The sequence below is a fragment of the Temnothorax longispinosus genome, chromosome 6 (genome assembly GCF_030848805.1).
Source record: "Temnothorax longispinosus isolate EJ_2023e chromosome 6, Tlon_JGU_v1, whole genome shotgun sequence".
NCBI classification, from domain to species: domain Eukaryota; kingdom Metazoa; phylum Arthropoda; class Insecta; order Hymenoptera; family Formicidae; genus Temnothorax; species Temnothorax longispinosus.
The window spans coordinates 2,743,854-2,764,810 of NC_092363.1; the positions used below are offsets into that span (position 1 = coordinate 2,743,854).

The window sequence follows — 20,957 nt, forward strand, 5'->3', positions numbered from 1 at the left end:
TATCGCGCTTTTAGAAAAATTTTCTTTACAGAATAAATTTCACGGTTGCTTTTTTTCCTCGCTATTACGTCAAGAGTGCTTATTCTTTCCGCTTTTAAGGAACGAAGCGAGATATAACGCGTTCAATTAAGCACGCGCGTAAAAGTGTATCACGATTCCTCGGCGAAGCGGGAGCTTCTCTCGAGAGCTGCCTCTTTGAAAAATGATTACTCTGTCCGAAGCGTTCGTAATTAGTACGCAGTTCCGTGAGACGCTCGGTACGATTCGCCAGAACCCGGTACTTTAAGTCGTTTGAAAATCTACAAAGTACCCTTAATGAAGTTCCCGGCATCGTCTTCTCTCCGACGTCAAAGAAAGGACAATGGACGGACGACGACGAGGGTGAATGGGAGAATAGGGGCGGTATCTACCCTCCCGCCATCCCGTGCACTTCGCGCTTGCTGTATATATTCTGTTTCGCATCGCATTGCAAGTCGGTAGACCGGTCATAATAGCGCGCATCTGTTCGAAAATTACAAGCCGGTGTCTGCAGGGACTATACGGTGTAATCGGATGCAACTGCGAACCGCCCTCGCGAACCGCCCCATAGTGTCCGGTTAAGAGTCGAATCATCTTATGGAGCGAGAAACCGCTCGGCGAACAGTTGGCTGATGCCGCGGGCTATAAATCACCACCGGTGAAATTAGATTGGGCGGCAAGTTTGCCGAGAAATATTACAGCAGCTGAGGATCTAACTTAAGATTTACACGGCGAATAAATCGGCTTTTAATTCGATGCGTTACGCGCACCGATATAGAAAGTGTTTAAATACATGCGCTTTTTTATTGTTATCTAAATTTCAATATGTTTCTTTGCCATAAGATATATATTGCTTCAAATCATCTGTACGCAAGTCTTGAAAATAAATTTCTTTTTAATGACATGCTAAATGTGTCTGATTCTTTATAGTTATAGCTGCTTTTCTCCTGAAAGTCTAATGCACATCTTTATCAACCCTGTGAATCTCCAATTTCCTCCAACTTCTGTCCACGTCGCAGCGTCCGTGTCGCAGTCCCTAGCGACATTTCCTTTTCAATTCAAGAACGTGCGGGAAACAACGCGAGGGCAAGACGATATACGCCTCACCGGTCATACGGACCGGCGTTTAACCGCGCCGAGGAACCCTAAACGACGCGACACGATTAGCGGAGCGACGACGTTGTCGGCACGGCTTCCGTATCCTGATGGGCGCGCACGTAAAGCCTGATATGGCCGTTCTGGGACCGACCTCTCGACAAGAGGCAACGCATTCCGTCGCGAGTCCCTGGCCTTTGTTTCGTTAATCTCGACAGTAGCCTGTAGATAAAGCCGAGGCCCGCCCCGCCCGCCAGTTACTCCCTGTTCCTCGGGATCGTTATGTCGAACTGCAGCGACAAGGGAGCGACGACGTGCATGCATATATGTATATACATTTATATACACGTACACATGTATAATATATCGGACGAGAGGCACATAAGCCCCGGGACGTTGTTATGCCGTTGGTACCCTCCTATTCAAAGCACTCACCCTCTCCGACATCTCGACCCTCTCCTTCGTCACCTTCCATATACCTTCGTCGGGTCGTCTTATTAACCGCGTCCGTACCATCTTGAAGCTTTGCAAAAAAAAAAAAAACTGTTTTGAAAGTTTCGCGAACCGTGGCGGAGTCTCGCCCGAAGGATCGCATCGATTTATAGTTCGTAAGTGGCTGGATTTATTTCACGTCCAAAGTCAATGGTAAAATTTTTAAGCACCCGGTGACAAACTATTGATTTTTGTTTCCTTTTCTAGGGAAAATTTACTTTGCGTTATTACAAAAAGATTTAAAGGAATATTATCGCGAGCGTTACAATTATTCCTAGTTAGACTTGATATCAAGCTCAATTACACACCGTGCTCCGAGTTTCTTGCAATTTTCCCCTCGAATTTGGCGAACTGCCGTTTTCGACGACTGACACTGCTCGACTAGCGGAATTGGTGATAATATGCAAATGCCTGTAACTCGCGGAGTTCCCCTCGGTCGTTTCGGCCAAGGCTTTATACACTCAACGCAGTTGCCATTGCCGCCGCGCCGTTGAATTTTCAGTATTTTTGTAGCCAGTCCGATTCCTGGAATTTTTCCAGTTGCCACGTACACCACCGAAGTACTTTATGAAAATTGCAGCCCGCTCTCGCGCGCTCGTGGGAAATTTCCGAGGGATTCGCGATCTCGCGGTTGGTTCGACTCGCGCGTTATGCCACTCGCCTAATAGGTATGTGCCTTGCCCGCGCTCTCGGTACCGATATAAAAGCCTTGCGCGCGATCGAATCGAGCGCGACTCGACGTCACTCTTGTTTACTTTCAGCGTTTCTCCTTCTTCGCGAAGTAACTCCATGTTCGTTTAGTCCTTAATCTTTGACGCAAAAAAATCATGCATCCAGAGCAATATTGATCTTTCAGACCAAAAAGCTTTACCTTTCCTTCATATACAATTTCTCTTTTCACTAGTTATCACTATGTTTCTTTTTTTATCGACTATAAATAATTAGATTACTTTAATTCTTACTCTATAATCAGCGATTTTGCCAGCATCAATTCTGAGAGCGTAATTTCTCTTTAAAAAAGAGGAATGTTCAAAGATTAATGCGCGAATGTGCGTATTCGATGAACACGACAGAAAATAGGAAAAAATGCGTCATCGCTCACGTCGATTGAGCTTTAATAAAGCAACCGTGCTCATTTCTCTCTCTCTCTCTCTCTCTCTCTCTCTCTCTCTCTCTCTCTCTCGCGGCATTAATCGAGTTCCTTTTACTCCGGGCATAATTACGTTTCCTTCAACCCCCCATGAACGAGACGAGACGAGACGAGTCGAGACGAGACGCGACGGGACTCCACGTCAAGTTGCGTCGATCGCAGCTCTCCTTTCACGGGGCAGCATCTTGATAAAACAGGCCGCGGAAAAGTTCGCCCGCCGGTGCTTTCGCATGCCTTAAGAGCCCTTTAATGGTCGCTAAAGGGAGCTTATTGAAAGAAAGTTACCTCGCTTAAATCCAATCTCTTTTGCGCGAGGGGGCCGCGCATTCATCGCTCGCATGAAACCCTGAAGATCGTTGTCGTCGTTGTCGACGCCGCGCGCCGCGACGATGACGACGGGAACGGCGCTCTTAATCGACAACGTCGACGCGTTTCGTTACGGCGATCGATCGTCGATTGGCAACCGCGACGGGGTATTAAGTTGTGAAAGGCTGATTCTCAATCCTCTTAGGCTTCCAGGTTCACCGCGTCACATCAACGCCCGCTCTGCGCTCTCTCGCATCTCGTCGCTTGCTATGCTGAAATGTTTTTTCGCTCTCAACGTTAACAAAACGCGAAGGAGGATGGAGAAACGAGGAGGAGAGCGAGAGAAGTTTAATCGGATCCATCTCTCGCGCGCCTGCACAAGTGGATCGTTGCGCTGTGCAAACTGTTCTTTTTGCGCAAACAACACACAATGTAACGAAGATCGTTCTCGCATGGTGAGAGTGTTGTGCGAATTCGATCCCGCTCCTGCCTAACGAATGTGACGAAAATCGAAAAACAGAAATTTTATCTTTTATGTTCCACAGTGTATCTATGCGTATACAGTATAAAAATAAAACAATTATTTACCTATCATAAAAGTGCCAAATATATATATTTTTTTATTGTAAATTGCTGGTTAATTTAATAAGCAAAAGAACTGTTATCTAGATAAAAGAAAAGACTAATTTTCCACGTAATTTAAAAAACTGTAATTTTGATAAGTAAAAAAAAATAATTTTTTCTTTAAATTATTTGTTTAATTATAAAAGTGTTCAAAATATAACTTTTTTCTATTTGTAGATGATTTTCCATCGAACTTGTTAGGCAAGCAATAGGTTTATTCACTATGCATAGAAATTATGAAAGCAGTAACATTGTTATTCCAACTGTTAATATAAAAAAAAAACAATTCTAATTTTTCTGCTTAACATTTTTACTTCCACTTTTGCTGGTCACTGTATTATAGTGAGCAACTAATTGCAAGAAGAACAGGGAGACTGAACTGAAATAATTGCGCTGAATTTTAAGCTTCTAGCTTAACACGCACACTCTTCAGTTGACGCTATTTTGTATTGAAAGCTGTTCACATGACTGAGTTTGAAGAGAATAAGGGTGAACGAACAACGTATAAATGATAATCGAATTATGATTGACAATGACAACCAAGCTGCTAAAATATCGTTGGAGCTACAAAGATGATTGAAAAATATAATCTGTCTAAAGAATTACTCGCATTTTTATAATTTTGATAATATGAGAAAACATACGTCCAGTTGAAAATTTTCATTAATTTATTATTAGAAATTAGAATTAAAGTCTGCACGCATACACGAGAGATTACAAAAATTTTTCGAAAAACCGCGTAAAAAAACGCGCAAAAAAACTGCGTAAAAAGAGAGTTGAGTGTATAAAAGTTTTAACTTTCCAGGATAACCGAAATTATTCTGTAATACGATACAGTTTTGTTTTATGCGAATATTCCTAAGAATTAAAAACTAATCACAAGTTAATTTATCTAGCAACAAATCATATTGAGTCTATAAAGTAGTTTCATGTATTACTATATGCAAGCGCATGATAATGCGAAATATATAAAGACTATTCATGTTGGAGCAAGACCATCATAAGTACGATCTTAAGATATTATGAACCAATCACAGAGCTGTATTAGCATCTTAAGACATTATTAATTGTAAGACGGTCTTGAAGTAAAATCTGACTATATGAATACCGGCCTATAACATCCATTTCGTTTTCTGCAGCTAAGTAAGATATCGCGCATCTCAATTTTTCGAGATATGCAGAAATATGCGAAATCTGCGGAAACAGACTTACGAGCGATTCGTTTAGTGACGACCTCGTTTATCTACTTTAACGTTCGCTACTTTAGAAGCGGGTAATCGGCGTTCCAAAACTTCGAAACTGGGAGATGTTTGGCGATGTTAGTCGGACATTCCCGTCTCTATCTCAAGACAGGCAAAATCTGAAATCCAGAAATGTACCAAAATAGCAGTATTTCCTGCCATCAATATTTCTTTAGTTATCTAAAAATGCCAATTAATAATACCAATATTTGCGACAACAGCAGTAGAGATGTAACAGCAATCATTCTGTTTTTTTTCCAATTACTCGAAACATTAAAAAGTATATTATGGATACGTTAATACAATTGCAAATGTGTTTGGCCGCTTTCGACGAGAGATTCGATAGTTTCCACCCTTTTTCGCGCGTTTTTTCGGAATGCACGTTTTTTCCCTCTGAGCTTCGGTCCAGCGTATCAATCATGTACACTTCGAGACATTCTCGGGCGGCTTTTCGTGAAAAAAATCTTCGCGGGGGTGATTAATGGTCAGCGAATAATCCACTTCTCGAGAAAGTGAGTTTGTTACAACATAACACAACTTCGATAACTTATAATTAATTCTTTATAACTATTTGCATATAGTATCTATACTCACAACATTTTTCTTAGTTCAAAACAATATGGAACATTTTTATTATAGATATAAAAAAATTGCCTTTCTTAACCCTTAAATGCCACACCTCTCAAGAATCTCGTAAGTTCACTGAGGGGTCTAAAAAACCCCAGCATGAAAAATGTCTCCTTACTCATTGATTTTTTGATCTTTAGTTATGACAATTTTTTTCAATGTTGTTCGAGGTCTAGAGAAGAGTATAAAATGCTAAAATTGTTCAAATTTCAATTTCGACATAGTATAAAAAATTAAGTAAACTGAGTACTGCTAAGTGTACACACGGGTAGGTCAATCACTCAACTATCATCAATGGGAACATGAGCTCCATTTTTGGCAAGAACATTTGAAAACATTTCATTCTAAAGGGTCTGAGGTCCGCTGGACCCCACTGGTCATTTAAGGGTTAAATTCAATTGTGCCGAAATCTTTAATAATTCTCATCGATTCGTTGTTTCAAATTATTTTTGATAGCACATTTTGAATATCACTTCCAATAAGAGAAAGCGAAAGATAACTGACGCTATTTTTACACATCCATAATATACATTTTTTAAAACAATGTTTAATATTTGTATTAGCGGTTCTTCTTGTCTTATAATTCATTGTTTTATCTTTAGCCTATTATATACGTCTATAGATATTATGACAAGAGCATTATATATGTATTCAAGTAAACATCTGCGGGACGCGAGATACAGAATATTAGTTTTTGTTACATGTTGCTACGTCAATTTTTCCGTCTAGTTATGACGTTTTGAAAATCCGGCACACGCGCGGCATTCATAAAAGAACGTCGCGTCAATTTTTTTGCGTGTATTTTGACAGATGCGCTAATATACGCTGCTGAAAAACAGTGTGAAAACACATGTAGTACAAGTGTTTTAAAATACGATATGTCAAGCGCGCTGTCCGATTTCGCCTTTATATCGAGATCACTGGTCGATAAAGTCGTCAATATCTTCGTACAGAAAAATCATAGCGAAATAATCTTGGTCTCGTTGAAAAGCTAAGACTATAACGCTTTCAATGAATACAAGATCACTTGTCTCAAATGATTGATTCCTGAGATATTGTCGATTATTTACGAAAGTAAGAAATTGATGATTTCCCGAAAATCGATCTCTGGCCTTACAATAGAAAATTTTAATTATATTAGTTTTGAATTGTATTATCTCGGCTCAGAAAAGTTGTAACAGCTTAAAACAAATTGCATTGGAAAAAGCACACTATATCGTGTTTGCAACAATATTAAAACCAACTACTATTCTATCTTCTTTTATTAAAGATATTTATTAAAAAATAAAATATTAAAATTTTTAACTTTATGATATGCTCATATAGTTATTCAGTTTTCAAATAAACATTCAGCAAAATAATTGTATTTCTTTTCCGTTTCAAAACAAAATGTTCTGCTTAAGTATAAATTTCTATTAAATTTTATAAGTAAAATTTTTCTTTCTCTTTTTATCTTATTTAACTCTTATTTAAATCATTCAAGCAAATTGAATATACAAATAACAATTAAAATAGTAAACAATGATTGATTTTACCTCGTAATTGAACCTCGTTATAGCCCATTGCCTCATAAGCTTGCATTTCTCTTTTGTTCCTTCGTTGCATTTGCACATCACTTATTCGCAAAAACACGGTTAATTACGATCGCGCGCGGTATTAACCATTCGAATACTTCACTCTAGTATCATGCGGTATGGTGCAATTAATTACACCGAGTTGATAGTTAATTAAGACTCGATAGACCATTTGAAAATATATCATCGGAATGCAGTATTACGTGTAATACATACCTATACATTTTGAATGCAAATCCCGCAAAATATGCACATCTATTATTAATAAATCTATATAATTATGATATTCCGTTATGAGTCTCTCGATCTAACGATTTCTATATCACTGTATATATGCTCTCAATCCCAAAATAAAAAAAGTTATTATTACCCGTAAATATACATTTCAATGAAAACAGTAATTTACAACATCCGTCCTTTGATGCTTCGATAACTGTAGCTAAATGAATGTCACGTGCAAAATATCTGCTTAAATGGTCGTCGCTTCAGTCGCACACACGAATCCCTCCTCGAGAGTTAATCAATCACGGGTTGAGATACGTTAATCTTTCATTTGGAACGATCGCATTTCGAAAAAGTACCAACATGACATACGGGGAGCGATTCGCACTACTCACATTTCACTACCCGAATGACACAACGACTACGCACCAGTGCACAGGTTATGCTAGGTATATATCGTGTTAAAAATTAAGAGCTGACCCGCGAAGGCCGAGCGCCGAGCGTAAACAAATACGTCATTGCTACAAGATATGTGCCATAAAATAAATGTTTCTTTTGAATAATATTCTTTACCTGTATTTTAAGTTAGTCTCAATGAATTATCTGTCACCACACGTTTAATTTAACATTTGCTTAACTTATTTGTGTAGGTATAAGTAAAATTTAGTATTATTACTTTGTGTCACAATTTTGCGTCTCGAGAGAATTAAAATTATGTGGTTTTAATAAATTAAATTTTTTTTATAATTTTAATAAATCAAGAATATAATCTAATTGCCATGAAAAATATGACGTCCAATATTTTATTAATTTATTATAATTATATTGTTTTTATTAATTTAAAGCGTTAATTAATTTTAACATAATAATTTAGAAGCAAAAAATTATAATAGTAAATTATATAATTTCCATTATCTGATTATAAAAAAAACTTTATTTTTTAATTTTAAACTTAACATTAAATTTCTTAATTATTTTTATGTGGAATAATTAAATGTAAAAATATAATTAAATATAAAAATGTTTATGAAAACAAATAATTAAATAATATTATTAAAATGCTTATAGTAATTAAAATTTAATATTAAATATAAACTCGTTAGTATCATCTGATAATATATATAATATCTAAACACACTAAACTAAAAGACAAAATTAGCTGAGCAATTATTTCCGTTAGCAATACCTAACAAATTTATAATTTATATACATTCATCAAATACAGTCATATTTTATATTAGAATTTTTAATTTTAACTTATTTCTGAACTTTCTATTAAAGTATTATACTTTATGGGATTAAATACATATAATATTCTAAATTTCTAGTCTGTATAAAAAGGTAAAATAAAATTACACTGATATAAAAGTATTCTTGCTACTAAATTATAATGTGACATCTATGTTTGGTAGTAGAAGAATTAATCAGCATCATTTGAAGAATGATGAAATGTAGATTTGGCAAACAGCGAAACAAGAGCGTGCCCGGCTGATCGCAAATGCACCGTCGTTATTTCTAGGAACAATCTTGCTGCGTTTTCCGCAATTTCTGAGAATGTGCGTGTGCATAATAGTATTTTGCGAGCACACGCAATGTAGATCGCGAGATAAGGAGCACGTCCAGCGGGCCGAATAATCGATTTCGCGCCGTTAAGACGTCTTTAAGACATGTTAATATTTGGCATTTTAACATTGCAATTATTATACAAAAGTAAGCCAATCAAAGTGTATTTATTAATCAGATAAAAATAATTATGGCACCGATAACAATCGCGTCTATTATTATACATGCGCTTAAGAATATTCGTGTTTGACTGGTTTTATTATCTATAATAAATATATCTTTTCAAGAGAGGGAGTTAGATATGTATTCCCGTTATTCAAATTATGATAGATGATACTATAGCGTTTGAAAAGAAATCTATTTATGCTTTAGCAACATATATATATTCTCCGTGTACCATCACGAAAATATGAGAGAGAAGAGAGAGAGGGAGGGGGAGAGACCAAGAATTTGCTGGTCAGTATGTTCCCACGATTGATTATAGATTTCTCTCTATAAATGGCTAACTTCCAAGAAAGTCCGTCCAAGTACTTAAAGTTTTTTTAAGTCTTTAAAATTCTTCTTGATATCCGGCATTTTATTGACAATAAAATTTATTTATTAGCGTAATTTGCCATTCTTCCTTGAGTTAGTAAACACGTGGAGCATTTTTATACTACAGATGTTTTGTGCTTGATAGTTTGTGCATTGTGGTGAATGCTTACTTTCACTGGTTTTATTATTCTCTTTTACTATCCGCTTTTGGCGGAAACTGTTTACTCCAGCGGAATTTTGCTGAAATATATTTTCAAGTCATATATTTATGTGTCAACTTTGGGAAGTTGTTAGCTGCAACTGTCCGTCTAGAATTGAAAGGATCAGTTCTAAACGTATGCGGGTACGAACAACTATATGCAAGCATACTCTATAGATTTTACTCGTTATTCTATGTATATCGATTTTCTTCGCGAGCGCGCATCACGAATCACGCCTGTGGATTACCTGGCGTGCCGCGAATTCGGCATTTATCCGATGGCGCGCGACGGAAAATAGCCGGGGCGCGTTCGATGCCGCGGAAGCCATTACACAGATAGTCTATTCGAAGGAAGCCAATAGATCAGGGGGAAAATGGGTTAGAGCGCCGAAAAAGTACATCCAGCGTCGATGCCTCCGGCCGCCTCGCGGCCGATAGATCACCGGTCTAAGTGCACTAAATGTCCCTTCCCCCCCTCCCCCGTTCGCCAGTTATTATGCGGCAAACTGCAGTGGGTTTTTCACGCGGTGATACATTTATCATGCCAGACGCCATTGCCAGAGGGCATGTAAAGGGTGCGTTTGTGTTTGCGGAAGGAAACCGCGTACAAAACAAGTCTTGACACGCTTGCTCACACAATACGTTGCGTTAAGCCATTGTAAAGATATCGCGGCGCAAGTATATAGAGTAATTAACTGTTCGAAGTCTCTCCCGTGTTCACCGTTACAGAACGGACCGAATATGGGCGGCATTGAAATCTCGACGGTGAGAAATGGCGTTCCTCGTGAAAAAATTTCCGTTTGAAAAAATTTAATCGCGTTTCATAAAGTTCGCGTAATTACATTTTTTCTGAAAAGTGACAGAAAAAATTTTTTTCCCGTAGCTCTTTCGCTACGAGCGGAGAGTTAATTTGTAACATGTCCTGCCGGGCACGGCGCCGCCGGCGTTTCTCATCGCGCGAAGTTAAGAGATCGTCGCGGTTGAACTTCCACGTCACCGGGGCCGGGGGGGGGGGGAAAGTTATCATAGCTCCCAGGATAGATTTCCATACTGAAGCGCGGATGAATGACGGGCAAATGGAAGCGGCGCGGCGCGGTGGACGTCCGCTCTATATGTGCCTCTGATATGCCATCCCTCGAGCTTACCACCGTGCGATATAGAGCAGCAGTGCGTGGTATTACATACGGTAATTGATGCCCGGCTATTTTTCCCGCGGTAATATATCGCGGCGTTGCGCAGCGCAACTCCCGTCTGCGCGAGGCGTTACATTGTAACTAATGCGCCGCGATTTTTAACGCCCGCGACTCGACATATCGCCGCTTGGCGCGACATTTCGCTCACAGCGGGATGTTAGCTTCATATCTTCGTTGAATCCCGCAAGGAGATCAGAATCCTGCGAAGTCTTTATCAACGGCGTCGTTTGTAATCTTATCTGCAATTTTTGCGCGCGTGATGGTCGCGACAATATATAGTACCGTTTTTATAAAATATAAATTTACGCATATACAAAGTGAGAAATATGGTAATGCTAATTTAATAGCGTAAATTAAAAAAAAGCACGATTCGAGGAAACTTTTGGATAACAACCTTACAAGTCATTCGAGTATCCACGGTACTCATTATTTGTTGGCGATTATCCGTAGTCGCATCGCGACAGCCACCCGTTGATATCTTAAAAAATGAGCGCACGGTCGTTAACCCGTTAATGCTTTTCTAAGCGCACTTTTATAGCATAAATAACCTACTTCGCCATACGTGACATGCTAGTCGTCACGCCGCATAAATGCATGGAGATGGAGTAATATTTCGGTTACGCCAGCCGTAAATGCCAACAATCCGTATCGATCTCCATAAACTTTTCTCTCGATGCACCGACGGAACTGACATTGATGTCCAAGTTCGCGTCGGCTTATTCATATACATGTTTATACTCCGTCAAATTTCTGTCAAATACCTCCGAATATGCGGAATGACAGTGCGCAAAAAGTCTTTTTATCTTTAAAGAGTGTACTAGACATTGTCATTCCATGCTTCAAAATATTCAAGTCAATTTATATTTATAAATGTTAAAAATTATAATCTGATATTTAAATAAAATTCTCCCGAGACTGTTCTCACATTTTTGTCGTTGTATTTTAATTTTAGATAAAATAAAAATTTTTTATTTTTTCCTGAGATTTTTTTTTAGTATTATTTCGCGATTTTATCTTTAAATTCGATACGTTATAAATGCCATGACGATTACTTTTGTAATATCTATAATTGAATTTATTTAGAAGACTTTTATGAAGATCGTGCACGGTAATCAACCATTTGGTCTTCAACGTCGCGCGAAACAACTGAAGATGCTTTACGAGTGCAACATGTAAGGCGGTAGTTACGACGGTAGTTGCACGGTGATTAGGTTTTATTACGCCGACGGCAGGGAGTGGGCGTATGCCCAGTAATAGAGGAAATTGGTAATAATTTTCTTGTAACGTCAGTAAAATGAACGGTGATGATAAGCGTAGACGATACTTCCCAATTGCCTGGCTCGTCCTCCTTTGTCTTCACGCGCACCAAAACGGATCGATCTCACTCGCTTAGTATCTCATCAAACCTATTCGAGGCAAAGTGCCCCATATTTCTTTGCGACGCGTCTGCTTTTTCGTGAAATAAGTATATTTATACTGCCCCGGGCTTGAAGCTCCGCGAAATCACGTCGCGATAATCTTTGAGACACCGGAGTTAACGGCATTATTATGAGCTAAAATATAGGTGCACACACACGGTTGTCGTCTCTATCTTTGATATAAATCTTTATGATCGGCGAAACTACCGCGTCTCCCGAACTTCCTACACGGTTTCGTGGTACCCCCTCGGGGCGGGGGATTAAAGCGACCTGACGTGGAATTATCGCGGGGTGAAAACCACCCCGGATATGCTCGGCGAAGAGGACATCCCGGAAAAATGATAAGTTGATTATCTCTATCGAATTTTAAATCGACTCTCCGAAACTCCAATATTTATAGTAACAACGTATAATAAAATTTGTCAATTTAATCCTTGACGCGAATACTCTCTTTACACTTTTCGGAGCACAATACGGACCGGTGCGGATCGTTAGATCGTAGCAGACAGCTATTATTTGCTTTGTGTTTAAACCGGAGCCTGTCAGGCATTTGTTACCGCGGAGATTAATGTGACGGCTCTGAAAAATGCGTAAGTAGCTAATTGCCCGTCGACGATGAATACTTCTTCGCGCGCGCGCGAGAGAGAGACGCTCTTCATCCTTGGCCGACTGCGGCTGCTAATGAGGCGAACGATTACACCGGGCGCTCGGGTGTTTGCCGGCTTCTTGTCTCCGCCGTGCGCCACGAAGAAATCTCGTGACGAGTTGTTCCTTGAGAAAACGTTTGTCTCTCCGAGACAACGCGCGCGCGACGCCGCGCGTTACACCGATTCGGGTCGGAATGCGGAATGTACAATTACAAGAATAACAGCACGGTTATTTGTCTTCTCTTGGATCCTTAAAATAGGATTACAAATAACGCTTATTTCGGGGCGCGGGACCAGGGTGGGAAGGAAGGAGAGGAATGCGGGACTATGTTTTTCTCACGTAATTAGCCGTGAGAGGAACTCTACGGATAAACGCGTCGCGGCGTCGGAGAGATGGGAACGGGACGATTCCTCCGAGATAGGCAGAGAAAATAATTAACCTTACCGTTTTTCTATTGCTAACGAAAGTGCCCCTGGTCTTACGCGATTCTCGCGTCGGCGTTTAAAGGCTGGCAATAAAAGAAACGGGACGCGCGCGCTATCGTCCCGCGAAACGAGAGACGGCGCTTCCTCCCTTTTTTTCTCTCTTTCTACGAGAGGACGTACGAGAAGCGTTGGAGGAGCGCTCAAGTGGAATTTAATTCGACAAAACAGCCACGCATACCGACCCCGAGGAATCCGAGTCGCCGGACGATTTTCTCCGAGTACATTTTTAAGGAGTAATATACGGCGGAACGAGGAGACAGGAAATATAAATGCGAATGAATTATGAATACCAACTGTTGTGAAATTATTTCTTTCTTGCGTGCTTCAGGAAGATTAGTAGATCGGACCGAGGGAAAAAGATAATATATATAAATTTAATTGTCGATTAACGTAAAGTATGGAAATCAAGATAAAGGCTCTTAAAAGAAGAGCAGTTTGAAGCGATTTATTTACATAATTGTGTCGTTAACATTAAATAGTATTTATAAATTTGATTACGTTTGACTGATACGTTATCCCGTATACCGATATCACACAACAAAACGTGTAAAATTCATGAGACAGGGGAAAATAATGATATCGGACCATTATTTGGTTCCAACGTAAACTACTATACCTCGAATTTGACTTTAAAATAATTTCTGGGTTAGCATTGCGGTCCCTTGGATAGACATGCGGGAGTGATATTTAATTCATGACTATTCACCAAACAGCAGCGCGCGCGGCGCGCGCAGTTGGCAAGTTTAGCGACCAGTTTCGAGTTTATATACGTGAGTAGGAGCGAGCGGAGCGCGACGAAAGTCAAAGTGGAGCATTTCGTACGGGAGAAGAGTCTCAAAGAGAATTGCGTGTAACGTACAACTTTGTCGCGGATCGCACAAAAGTGCCTTTAGCGATGCGGTATTGACAAATACATACAAAAGCCTCATCGACTTGGATTTTCTTTCCATTTATATGGGAGGAGACACTGTGAAAGCCCTTAACCGATATTGCTTTATAACGTCAACATCATTAATTCAACCGACACGTTCACGTTCAACATTATTCATTGAATTCATAAGAATCTTATGTATCTTGAAGCTTGATTTATTTTAATTGTCATTATTGATTATTATTCTTATTATTATTTTTTACGTTGCGTTTTAAACACTAAAAAATAAAATTACACAACGAGCGCTTAAATTGCAACTATTTATCAGCTTATCAGTAAAAGATAACTATTTCACAATGTAGTGTACAATTCCAGCGTTTTTCTTTTTAACGCGACATTCATCTTACTCCACTTCGATGGAATGTCAACGCCGGGGATTGCCGTTAAAGCTCGTAATTAGAAACCTCATCGTCTCTCACGACGCAATCATGCTGGGAGTGCGCTCTCGTGTGTTTCTTTTTCCGGATTGTGGCAGCCGTAGCAAGTAAGAAAGGGTCGGGTCCACGTAAGAGATCGGCGCGTGACCAGGGTTCTGCAGAGCGCAGTGTGTCGCAGAGTTAAAGCGGGTATTTCAAGTCGAAACCCGGGCATCGACTACCTACCTCCGACTTCACCGGTCACGCCGCGCTTTGTCTCTGATTTCCAACGAAAGCATTCTGGAGTTATGAAACTCCGGAGACAGAGGAACTCCGTATTCTTTCCGGACGGTGATTCAATATCTTTCGTGGCTGGGGTAAGGCCGTGTCGTATGAAAGCGGAAGAACGGTGAGAAAAAGAGGAACCGAGGAGGGTAAGAATAAGAGGGGGGAGGGGAGGCGACGGAGGGAAAGGCGAGAATTGGATTTTCGCGTCTCCCTAAAGCTGACGTGATATTATCCATCGAGGGGGCGGGCACTCCGGGAGTTACTAGGATCAGCTGCTAAGTCCCTCTACGACGCGCGAGTTATCGCTATAGTGGTACAAAATGATTTCTTGGGTAAGAGATATATGTAGGCTCTGATCTTCCTTTGCGGCGTTAAGGCGTAACATGCGTTACGCGGACAAAATATATATTGCCGCGATGATAAGGATCGCAGATGTTCGGAGAAAGAGAAGTTAACGTAAATATCGGCCAAGCACTAACGGGGATCGTATTTATTTTTTAAATTTGTTTTAAGGAAAACGTGAGATTTATAAGATATGTGATTTATGGAAACAGAATGTTTCGCAAAACTTCTCGAAGATAAAATGTAGGCCATCCACCAGACGCTACCCGAGTTCTTAACTTTATTTGGGTTATTTCCGTATTACTTTCAGCAGTATTTCGTAATTCCAAGAAGCAAATCAAGAACTAGAGAAATTCATTACCTACGCGACGCATTGTTTTAAATTGAAAGTATATTCAACCAAGTAGCTGACGCTTTATGCGATTTTGCAAGAATTAATGTTACCTTAGTTGAGATGTAAATGGAAATCTAACGGAAAAGTAAAAGTAATTGTCATTTTAAAAATCAATATCCACGCGAGAACGTTGTGTCTTAATTAATATTTTCTTAGAAATTCAACCTCGAAAAAACAAAGTAAGATTTTACGGTTTACTGATTAAAATTTCGGATTAATTACATTATTCGCTGAACGAAGGATGCCGAAGTGATGTCCACATTGGAAATGCATCGGTTGATCTCGTTGTCAATGTGAAGCATACGGGGGCACATTACTGAAACGATTACGGTATCTTTGGCTCCTCGATAGGATTAGAAATCCCGCATCTGGCCCGGGTTTAGACTGCGTAACTATTAACCGACTTGCAAATTGCCCTTATCCAATTTCTCCGTTAAACGAGCGCCGTCGACGAACGGCGATGCGCCCGTTCGCCAGCCCGACGATATCCGGTCGCGATTAGTCGACTTCTGTTATCGTGGCGCGGAACCGAGAGAGAGCTAGACGGATAGGATAATCTGATAATTCCATTAACCCGCATTGTGTAATGCCATAAAGTTTCGCCTTAAACCGCCACGCGACCGCCACCGTCATCTGCGGCAACCTCGGCGGCCGCGGCCGTCGCGCCGCTTGTTCCGCCGAAAATTACGTTTCGTCGCGCCGTGAACCGCGCCCGCGCCGCTGCGCTGCGCTGCACCGCGTCGAGCATCACGAAGATTAGCCATGTTAGTATCCCCCTCGTTACCCGCGCCTCGTTCTTCATTATTTCACGTTATGATTAGCTAGGAACTGAGCTACAGCGAATCGATTAGTATGTTAATAATAACGTAATAGAATGAATGCGAGGAGACGGCATGTAGTGTTTGTAATGGCGCAGATATATTCTAACGTTCTCTTAAATTGGATTTGTCTGTAATTTTTTTTCGTATTTTGAATTTTTTGAGTTTAATAAACATTTGTATTATTGTTTGTGTTTTTTTAATTTTTGGCAAAATATTTTTATGAATCAATATCCCGATATTATCTATTCTAATAAAGTAAGATATAAGCTTGTTGCAATATGAAGAATTTTTTCTACTGTATTCGTCTTTTCTTTACAATAAATGTTACATATCACAAATAAGCCGACATGTAGTGCATAGAAACAAGAGAAAATATTTTTATAAATAATGATATGGTATTAATGCAATAGCATAATATTGTTTCGTTAATATAAACATACTTTTAGGTATTTTATACTTGTTTGAAGCACACAATCGCTTTGCAATGTTACTTCAATGCGAATGATCAATTCGAAATGACCAATGCGAAAAATATCAGAACGAGTAGGAGTCGATCGACGATAAATTTACGGGTCACGAGTGAACAATCGTGATTTATGACCAAAACTAACTCCTGGTGGACTTGGCTGAAGCCTCTCGACCTAATTTACGATTAAGTCGGCACCATTGCACATGATATTTTTCCGAGAGTATCGTCTCCGATAAAATGATGATTTCATCGAAACCGACATCGGGAATTGATTCTTCGCCCCGGTATACTTTTCCTGTTTATTCCTCGTTCGCTTCGTCGAAGGCATATCTTCGATAGCGAACTCTGTGAGTGTCGGAGAGTATATCCGGGAGATCTGTATTCGCGTGCTGCGCTAGTTCGAGATCAAGCTTCGGCTTCTCCGAGCGAATTCAATCCGGCCAACTCGGTAATTCGTTCCCGGCGATCCTGCTTTCGCTTTGTCGCGAGCGTCACAATTTCTTCCTTGTTAGCTAGCAGAAATTCGACGAAAAAGCCGGACTCGAATTTCGCGAAAAGCGTCTTTGTTACTAAAGGAGTTTGAGAGAGAGAAAAGGAGAGAAATATATTATGTGATCCAATCGATCACACCTTAAATCATGAAAAAAATAAGAATTTTTTATCTCAAAGATCAAACGAATCTATATAATTTGCAGACAATTTAATAGTCTTGTGCTTTTTCGCAATTGTAAAGAATAACTGTATATAAAAATAAGTAATAAATTAATAAAACGAAAAGAAAACAAGAAAGAAAAACTTTCCGTGTTTGCGTAGTTTCGAGAAATTGAATTGAATTTTTACAAAAATTCCGATTTTTATCAAAATCGATTTAAATCCGTGTCGGTCTCACGTTACCGCTCTGGGTGGACTGCGGTGTTTACCTGCGACGCTTATATCGATCGCGTTCTCGCAGCCACGCGGAATTACGTTTCGTTGTAGTAAGCCCACGCTGTGGCAGCGGCACGTACTTAACGCGAGAACGAACGTCATTACGCCGCTATTTCATCGCGAATGACATATCGCGGCTAAGGGCGGGCGTTACAGCTTTGCCATTCCGGCATCCGGCGTGGCCGGCGTCGACCGTTCGTGTAACACGCTCTTACATAGATGGAATTGCTTCTCCGCCGCGCCCGCGCCGTGCCGAAAGAGATGCAATTCTCATGTGTGGAAGACCGATTATTCGCCTTACTCTTTGCGAATCAGGGATATTACGTTCATTATGCGCGGATTGCGTGAGGAAAGGGTCAACGAGATGATGTATGTATAAGGAACAGGGATACACGTTTCCCGGATTACTCGTGCCTCGTTTCATCCGCGGATTTCTTTGTTCCTCTGCAATATTCACGTCCCCCTGAATTATCCATATCCTCATCTTCCGTACTCTTTCGAACATTATCACTATTTATAATATCCTGACGGAGAAGATCTGAACATCCGTTACCTGTGCGAAATTGCATCGCTAAACGGAGGAGCTACGGGGCGCACGTAATTAGGTGAAACGGCGCGACTTATGCCAGTTAAATTACTACGTTCGTTAAGCGTTAAGCGGAAAAGGGGCCGTCGCAGCGCCTGCGTTGGATTAAGTTTTTCGGCCGAAAACTCGCATTAGCTTAATAAACGTGGCAGTGTCCATAGACCGCGAAGTTGTGTTTCGGTAATTTACAGCTACTTTGCTTGCACGGCACGTCGCCGCGGCGCTCGCACAGCGCACGGGTGTCGTGCATGCACAACGAAATTGTAAGTTAACTACGTAATTCGTTTACTAATTATCGACACCGCCGCTGGCGTGCGATAGCAGTGATTATTACCCGGCGTTTTCCAAAAGCGGGTGATAAGGTAAAACAAGTAATTGAAAAAGTATATATAATGCATCGGGTCGAAGTTTAAGCGCATTATCCCCGCTGATGTTATCGCGGCTGATGGAGCGGTAAAAAATTAGTTAGTCGAGTTTGACGCTCCTCGATGCTCTTCGCTGGAATTGGTAATTAGCTAAAAATTATTATCGATCCGTAAATCGTATTAAAGAGGCCCACGCTCCGCCTCGCGAACCCGAATTCGTCGACGAGATGGAGTAAAACCCACCCCGTCAGCTTCTTCGATGGCTCACAACGGAGTTAAAGTTCTCGTCTAGCCACCAGGCTCAACCGTGTCTCGTTTTTGTCCTGAAACGATGCATTACGGTAATGACCCGACGTGCAACAGCCGCGTGCAACGCTGTCTCGCTAATTTCATCGCGCCGCATTGCGCTTCGAAACGCGTAACCCCCGCGTCGCGACGCACTGCGTCGGGAAACAAGATGCGGGAATATATACAAGAGTAAGTACGCGAACGAGTTAACCGGCTAAGTAACCACGCTCGGTACACTCTCTAATCACCAAAGGCACCGGAGAGTGCTTTTAAACCTCCCAGCCTCCTTCCGCAGTTACATCCTTATTCATATGGAGGCCTCTATTAGACCTTCCATTATTCTGATTATATCGCGAAAGAGAACGGAGCGGCGGAAGAACCTCGTGAAATATATTATTTAAAATAAGGTTAAGCACATCCTCTTACCCCTTTCACCCTCTGAAAACCCCGGCGGGGGTGCTTTCGCCGTTATAATCCCGACTTATCGATAATAATTGCTTCGCGGCGAAAAAGTTCGAAAACTCGTGGGCCGCGCCGCCACGCTCTTTAATAGATTCATCCCCTCGTAATACGGTTCGCGGTTGGGGACGAAAGGACGATTTTCGGCGACGAGCGTCGTTAAAAGGTACGGGGTGCGCTTAATGGATTTGTTTTATTATTTCGCGTTTCGTCGAATCGGTGTAACGTGTGCGGCGCGCGAAAACGTTTCATATTGGATCTCGCGCTGTTTTAATCCGACAGCGATAAAATATTGAAGCAAGATATGGAATTTATGTGCGGCACAGTGGATATGTGTATATGGGCTCGGGGGGTGAAAATAAATGCGGCACGCGGAACGGTGTCATAAATCCACGCGCGGTAAAACAACACTTTGAACGTTTATTTCCGCGAATTTTCGCGCCCCCGTATTTAGAGCGCGCGCGGCACCGCGCCCGAATCGTCGAAGATGTCTGGAATTCGATTATGAAATCCAATTTGAACGCAACGATGGCTCCGAAACCCTGATTTTCATTCTGACGTTCCGTTCCGTACCGACGCGAATTCTGGCTCACTTTGGAAATAATGCAGAGCGCACGACCCACTTTAGCGATAACTTTCTAATGGTTAGTTTCCGATTTGAAATTTTACTATAAAATTCCACATACAAATTCTTTTTGTTACTTTACACATGTGTCTCGTGTGTTAAATTTTCATATGTGTGTGTCAAACTTAAGTCTATTTCTATCAATGCATGTATATTAACTTTAATCTTGGTTTAACTTACTTTTTATCCTATTCTAATTCTTATAGAACTTATAGAAAAAGATAAAAAGTAATCCCAGACAGCACGTATGTCTAAAAGACGTCGTAAAGACATCTTTTAGACATCTTTTAGACACACGTGTCTAAAAGACATCTTTACGACATCTTTTAGACATCTTTTAGACATGCGTGCTATGTGGGAAGTTAAAGCGAGATTAAAGTTAATCTACATTGGCAGAAATGGACATTAAAAAAATATAATTTAATTTGATATTTACATGGCATTGTGTTTAGAATACGAATATAACTGTTTAGTTACATACTCTTGTGTATGTTACACATTTTCTTTATTTTATTAAACACAGCTTATCTAAATATATACAAGAAAATATGTAAAAGAGTAATTTGGCGCATTATGGAATTTTTGGGCTGCACGGAGCTCGTTTCCCTTCGCAGAAACGCGTGGTTTTTTCCCTGTTGCTGTACGCTAACGACTTTCGCTTTGAAAAAGTCCCTGGAAAGTGCACCACCGCGTTTGCACACTCGGAAGGAATTAATA

General features: G+C 40.4%; 1 protein-coding gene and 1 pseudogene across 1 annotated transcript in view; both read right to left on the minus strand.

Annotated features, from left to right (window-relative positions):
* LOC139814711 (lysosomal acid glucosylceramidase-like) overlaps nucleotides 1-7,757 on the minus strand; it is a 102,485-nt gene extending 94,728 nt beyond the window's left edge. Inside the window, exon 1 of the mRNA XM_071781184.1 lies at nucleotides 7,498-7,757. The gene's annotated coding sequence lies outside the window, so the exon portion shown is untranslated. The remainder of the gene's footprint in view (nucleotides 1-7,497) is intronic.
* Nucleotides 7,758-17,326: 9,569 nt separating this feature from the next.
* On the minus strand, nucleotides 17,327-18,006 carry LOC139814848 (uncharacterized; annotated as a pseudogene).
* Nucleotides 18,007-20,957: the final 2,951 nt, after the last annotated feature.